Source organism: Pinus tabuliformis, chromosome 4_2 (genome assembly GCF_031772625.1).
Source record: "Pinus tabuliformis cultivar Carrire ecotype Pingquan chromosome 4_2, CPIR1, whole genome shotgun sequence".
Classification (NCBI taxonomy): Eukaryota; Viridiplantae; Streptophyta; class Pinopsida; order Pinales; family Pinaceae; genus Pinus; species Pinus tabuliformis.
Genome location: NC_142304.1, coordinates 971,577,190 through 971,584,979, shown reverse-complemented (window position 1 = coordinate 971,584,979; position 7,790 = coordinate 971,577,190).

Below are 7,790 nucleotides of genomic sequence, written 5' to 3'. Positions count from 1 at the left end.
GAAATGCAAAAGTACAAGCAGAAAAATCTTTCAACCTTGAGACCGAAATAGGTAAATTAAAGATAGCCATTCCACTGTCAGAATTGGCTAAGTATGATGTCTATAGGGAACAAATTAGCAACTCACTACAGATTTCAGAAAATAGAGATGCAGTAAATGTCCTTGATGACGAACCAGAATTAATTTTTGGCCCTGAGGTAAATGGTAAATTGGTAGATGTAGGGGTTCCTCCTTTCTATGTAAGCCTGAACGTTCACGATAAAATACTTCATAATGCAATGTTTTATTCTAGTGCCTCTCATAATTTAATGCCTAAATCTGTAATGGAGAAGTTGGACCTAGATATTACCAGGCCATACAAAGACTTGTTCTCTTTTGATTCAAGCCAGGTCATATGTCTAGGATTGATCAAAGATTTATGTGTATCATTAGTTCAATACCCTACCAAGACCATTTTAATGGATGTAGTGGTAGCTGATATTCCACCAAAATATGGCATGTTGTTGTCTAGATCTTGGGGTGCAAAGCTCCAGGGATCTTTACAATTGGACATGTCCTATGCCACCATTTCAATATTTGGCCAGCCAAAGAGACTGTACCGTGAAACTCTAATGAAGTATGTGGTGAGCAGCCAGGAGAAACCCCAGAATTTTCCCATCTACTCCATGCATTCTGACATGGACTCCATCCTATACAATGCTAAAATTTATCCCCCAACTGATGACAAGGCTTTACCCTTAGAAAAAGAAAAAATCATAAATGGAAAATCTAGTGTTCAAACTCAAGAAATTGCTGAAATAATTGATAAAACAGACACTCAAGAGAAACTAGATGAAACTGAAAATCCAAATTTCCCTAGTAAACAAATTTCTAAGTCTCCTGATATTAGCTATGAACATGAGATCCTTTGGTACTTGGAATTTGATGGATTAGTAAATAAACTAGGAGCAGGAGCAGGGATTTCGATACATCATATGGAAAATGATCATGTTGAAGGACATGCATACAGGTTGAATTTTAGATGCACTAATAACATGGCTGAATATGAAGCCCTCTTGCTAGGACTTAAATTGATCAAAATCTTAGGGGCCACCAGGGTATCAGTATTAGGAGACTCTGATTTAGTAATTCAACAGATGAAAGGGAACTTCCTCACAAATGATCTAAGATTAAGAACTTATAGAGGGTCAGCAATTGAAATACTCAATACCATTCTAGAAACACAACTTGCCAAAATTCCTAGAAAACACAATTTGCATGCTCATAGTTTAGCAACATTTTCCAACACTTGTAAACTGCCATTTGAGCCCAATCATCAGTTTACAGCTAAGATTAAACACAATCCAACCATACCAGACAATGTAAAAAACTGGCAAGTTTTTGATAGTGACACCCAGATCAACAATTTCTTGACCCTAAAAGAAGAATTTTCCAGCACTAATATGGACACGGGCACTGTTGAAGAGGTTGATCAAATAGACAAGATTGAAGAACACATTTCAGCACAAACTGCAACACAAATACTACATCCAACAAAATTTACCAACAAAGAGTTGCAAGAGCTTAAAGAAATAGACATTGATGAGACTGTTGGAGGAGAATCTTAAGTTATTGATTTAAAAGATAATTATTTGCCCACAAGATTAACTCCTCTGGAACATATCTTTGATTCTAATGACATTCCAAGGAAGCCCAAAATGCAGCCTCTAAACGCAGACATTGGGAACTGTAACATAGGAACTGAACAAAATCCTAAAATGATAAAAGTATCCAAAACTTTGCCTCCTGACCAAAAGCTTAAATATGATGAACTCTTCAAGGAATTCCAGGATGTTTTTTCATGGAGCTATGAAGATCTCAAATCCTATGACACTTCTGTGATTCAACATACAATACCCCTCAAAGAAAATCAGAAACCTTTCAAGCAAAAACTCAGAAGGTCAATCCTGTGCTACTCCCTTTAATTGAAAAAGAAGTCAAAATAATGTATGAAGCTGGGATAATTGCACCTATCAGATTTTCAGAATGGGTTTCTAATTTAGTGCCCACTAGGAAGAAAATAGGAGAAATCAGACTGTGTGTGGATTTAAGGAATCTAAATAAGGTTTCCTTGAAAGACCACTACCCCTTACCTAAGATGGACCACATTTTACAAAGGGTAGTAGGTGCCTCTAGAATTTCACTACTGGATGGGTTCTCAGGCTTCAACCAGATTTTAGTTCATCCTGATGATCAGGAAAAAACTACTTTTACAACCCCATGGGGAACTTTCAAATATGTGAAAATGCCATTTGGACTCAAGAATGCAGGGGAAACCTTCCAACGTGCAATGGACATAGCTTTTGCTAAAGAAATTCATGATTTTCTAGTCATATACTTAGATGATCTTACTGTGTTTTCCAAATCAGATCAGCAGCATTTAGATCATTTGAGACAGGTGTTCTTAACATGCAGAAAATATGGTATATCACTAAATCCAAAGAAGTCATTATTCGGCCTAGAGGAGGGCAAACTGTTGGGCCACATAATCTCAAAAGATGGCATTAAAATTGACCCTGACAGAATAGAAGCCATTTTGCAAATACCTCACCCCAGAAGTGTCAAAGAACTTCAGGCTTTCCTAGGGAAAATCAATTTTTTAAGAAGATTCATGCTTAACTTGGCTGAATTAATTAGATTGTTGAATAATATGTTGAAAAACGATTCCAAGGTTAAATGGAAATTAGAAGCCAAAAAAGTATTTGAAGAAATCAAAATAGCTTTAACAAAAACACCAGTCCTTACAAGCCCAAAATTTGACAGAGACTTCATAATCCTCTCATTTGCATCGGAACACACTATTGCTGTTGTTTTACTACAGAAATATGATCAAGGATGTGAAAAACCCATAGCCTTTTTCAGTAAAGCACTGAGGGATGCACCACTAAAATACCCAATCATGGAAAAATAGGCTTATGCACTTGTGAAAGCCATCAAAGATTTCAGAGTCTACATATTATACTCCCATATAATAGCCTATGTGCCAAGCACTGTTGTCAAATATATCCTGACCCAAGAGGTGATTGAAGGCAAGAGAGGTAAATCGATTGCTACTATATTAGAGCATGATATTGAAATAAAACCTACAAATCTTATAAAAGGACAAGGACTAGCTAAACTCGTGACTGAAACCAATTGCCAAGCCCTGGATATTAATGAACTGGATAATGAACAAGAGATGGCGACTCCACAAATCAGTCAGGCCTTCCTAGAACCACCTTGGTATGTTGATGTATGTTATGTATTATTAAACCTGTAGGCTCCTCAAGGGTTATCCAAAACAAAGAAAAGGTTTTTGAAAATGAAAGCTTCAAAGTTTTGTATTTTATATAGTGCTCTTTTTTGGAAAAATCATGAAGGTGTTCTATTAAATTGTCTAATAAAAGATGAAGCTGACTAGGTACTCAAAGAATTTCATGCAGGGGACTGTGGTGGACATTTGTACTAGAAATCAACTGCTAATAAAATCCTAAGGGCTGGATTTTACTGGCCCACATTGTTTGTTGATGTCAAAAATTTTGTTACTGCTTGCCATAAATGTCAAATTTTTTAAGGCAAGAGGAAACTTTTACCTCTACCCCTTAGACCAATTTCCATTGAAAGACCGTTCCAACAATGGGGTTTAGACTTTATTAGGGAAATTCATCCCCCCTCTTCTGGCCAACATAAATGGATCCTGACTGCTACAGACTATTTCACCAAGTGGATAGAATCCATCCCTTGCAGACAAGCCAATGATTCAGTGATCATGCAATATTTAGAGACCAACATCCTGTCCAGATTTGGATGTCCTCAAAAGATTATAACTGATAATGCTGCTGCTTTCAAATCCAAGAGAATGATCAATTTCTGTCACAACTACCACATCACCTTAGGCCACTTCACAGCCTATTACCCTCAAAGTAATGGTCTAGCTGAGTCATCCAATAAAAGCCTGATCAATATCATTAAGAAAGTGTTGGAAGAAAACAAGAAAAACTAGCATAAGAAGCTAATAAATGCATTATGGGCGGACAGGTTAAATACCAAGAGATCCATTGGAACTAGTCCCTATGAGCTTGTCTATGCTATGGAGGCTATATTTCCTTCATCTCTAGGGGTACCTGTAATGAAATTATTGCAAGAAGTTCAAGTACAGCCCAATGACATTCAAAGAAGGATAAATCAAACTATACATTTGTAGCAGACTAGAGAAGAGGTATATCAAAGATCTCAAGTGCTACAAGAAAAGCTCAAGGAGATATTTGATAAGAGGACCAAGGCAGAGGATTTTTTCATAGGAGACAAAGTTCTGAAATAGGAATCTAGAAGAGAAGATAAAGGAAAACATGGGAAGTTTGACTTCCTATGGAAGGGACCTTTTATTATTCAGGCCTCACAGGGAAATATTACCTATTTTTTTGAAAAGCCCGGATGGTACAGAAGCAGAAGAAGGACTAGTCAATGGTCGGATGCTGAAACACTATTTTGATCCAGTTTGTTGATATATCAGGACTCTAACTTGTACATAAGGATATTTAGGTTCTGCAATTTATTACAGCAATAAGAATAGGAAGGAATGTGCAGAAATTTTGAGGAACAGTCACGGAACTTTACCAATTTTTTTGTTTTCCCTCATTATAGTTCATCAGAAATTGTAGAAAACTTGGGAGCTAAAGACACAAAAACAAAGATTCAAACAAACTATCCAAAACAGAGGTGCAATTGCTTGAATCAACTCATGAGAGATGTGTATCTTTTACATAGTCCTCTGTACATTTTGTTTACGTACAGCAAAGGAAGATTTTAGAGTGCAGCAAGAGTTGTACATAAGGCCATCTGACCTGCTGTTCTTGACTTTTCACCAGGAAAATCCATCCCCAAGTGGAGCTAGTGTTATGCTCCTATACCAATAGGTGTCATATTTCATGATTGACTAGTAAAAGTCCCTAATATGTTCATCCTTTCCCTACAGCAAAGGTTTCCCATATTTTGAAAAAATCAAAAAATTAAAAAATGAAAAGAGGGTATACCCTAAAAGAAAAATAAAAGGGTGAAAAGATAAGTGGTCAAAAAGAAAAAATGAAAGAAATGAACACCAATTAAAAAGGACCAGGAAAGTGTGTAAGTCCAAATGCCACTACCATTTCATGTTCAGTAAATAAAGTTTCATGTACAGCTTGTGAAACTCTTTGTCACAGTTGATGAATGGCCAAATAGCTTAATCTTGGCTAATTCATGTTTCAATTTCCTATTTTAGAGATAGAGAATAAAATCTGTCCAAAATGTTTAAACTTGGCAGATAAGTAGAAAGGTAGAGAAGCAAAGGAGCTCAACTATTAAACCTGAGCCCTTGGATGTGATAAGGGTAGATCTAGATAGGTTTGCAGTCAAAAGAAAATAAGAGAATGAGGGTTTGCCAGTCCAAGTGCAGCCATGGAAGAAGAACAAAAAATGTTAGGTATAATAGGCTGGGTAGGCAGTTTTGGTGTTGCAGAAGCATGCTTATGATTAATTTTGTCTCTCAAAGATGTTCACCTTATTGTTATCATAAGTACCATGGAAACTATTTTGTTACAAATCAAGTAAGGCATGACTAACTTCCCTTCACACTTCTCCCAAAATCACTCACTAATCTCTCGAGGGTGTTGAGATCTGCTCAATACTCCTAAATCACTCCACCTCATTTCATGAAAGAAGCCTAAGTAAAACCACATTCTTACTTTAGGCAAAGAAGCCACATTTCTTGTGTAACACCCTTTTAATTCCCTTAAGCCTAAGTGTTTTAAAAAATCCATGAATTAACGCTTTTTTTCAACATATCTCTCATATTAACCCTTAACATTACTTAGTAATTCCCTATATTCCTCCCCCTACCCGTATTAATATAACTATACAATAAAACCCCATGTATTAATATTCCCCACCCCGGTTTAAATATAAACCATATCACTGTTAAAATTGGATAAGTTCACCTGGAACTTATTAAATAACCCTCCCCGAGCGCAATTATTAAAAGTTAATTAACATCCGGTTAATTAACAATATAAACACCCCGCACCCAATCAAGCTACGTCCGATATCATTAACCTAATGTTAATTTGATGGGCCCCCACTTCGTAATCCGCCGCCATCCCCGATGCCCGTCAACCGTCAAATCCAGGCCCGCTCATCCAACGGCCCATGGTCGTATCGCAAGTCCCTCCCACCGAAGTTTACCACCTGGGAAGCCGATGGTATTGTCGTCGTACTGGGGACACGTGTCGCCATCCCGCCCTGCTCGCTGCCTCCCCGCCCAAAACCATTTCAGCTCATAAGCGGTGTAGGCCGATACAGCTTACCGCCCTCCTGCTGACCCCGCACGCTGACATCATCACCACGTCACTTCTGAGTCAGCATCCCGTACCCCCGCGTCACGAAAAGACGTCACATCTAGATGATGTCATCTGACAAAAAAGCGCCAAAAAGCCTCGCGAAAGCCAAATTTTGTTAAAAAGTCGAGAAAGTGTCATTTTCGCCCGTTCTCATTCATTTTTCTCTGTGAAACTATTTCATGCAAACTACATCCAAGCAACTGCTTGAGCATACAGTCTGCCACCCGGCCAAACAGAGTCCAACGTCCTGCCCCGCAGCTCGAACGTCCTGCCCCGCAGCTCGTCGGCCAACCTGCAATTGCACTGGTCGCCTCTAAAAAACACGTATTTACCCAATTTTCACTTCCCAAACCTGCAATCTCATTTTTCCTCTGTGAATTTTACCCAACAAGACCAAATTCAAGTAAATTCCATCTATAACTCTCAGAAAAAGACACACAGAACTGTTGTTTTGCCCATTCTCCCACAGAAACTTGACCTCCAGTTTGAGAACATAGCAAACAAACATGGAAGCCCTTATGGCCCTCAATGTCGCACCCCTCAATGCACCCCATAAATACCAGGATTGTTACCCTTGGCTGATAGAGATTTTCAAATTAAAGAGTTATCTGGTGATATGAACCATCTCCAGGCATTTTTCCAAATTAGGAATAGTCATTTGAGTAACTCTGATATCCTTGGAATATGGCAATCTAATCTCCCCAAGTATTACCTTCCCTCAATCAATGTGTTCCCAGATATTATTCACCAATGTTGTGCCAACTATGACCCTATCAGTAAAGCAGTTATGACTCCATCAAAAACTGTTCTCTTTTACATAATTGTTGAATCTATCAATGAGATGTTACACTTCCATCCAGCTCAGCCCCTTGCTCCTCTTTCCATGGGATTTTTGCTTGAGCAAGGCTCTCAATTTCCCAGTTCAAAAATAACCCGGATTGCTAAATTTTATATGAAGCCAGATTGCCAGCCTCAAGGCCCACCTCCCTATGTACATGCTTGGTTCACTGAAACTGGCAAGCTTATTCTTGACATGATATCCTTTATATTCGGATTCAAAACCAGTGAATTTGTTGATGATACCATCTTTGTTATGTTGTCAATGTTTACTCTAGGACAACCCCCTACTGTCAAATATGATTATGCCTCTTTCATTGCCAATAAAATCAATGAGAAATTCATACATCTGGAAAGAGAAGGAGTCTTGAAATACACCTCATTCATATACCACCTTCTGCTATAGTATCAGCCAGATAGTTTTTTATTTCCCATCAGGAAATTGGATTCCAAAGGAGAGAGGAGGTCTGTGATCTTTTGGACCTCAGTCTTCTACAATATTTGTGAATCCCTTTATACCTACTGTGAATTCATTGACTGGTTTATAAATCCAGCCTCCAC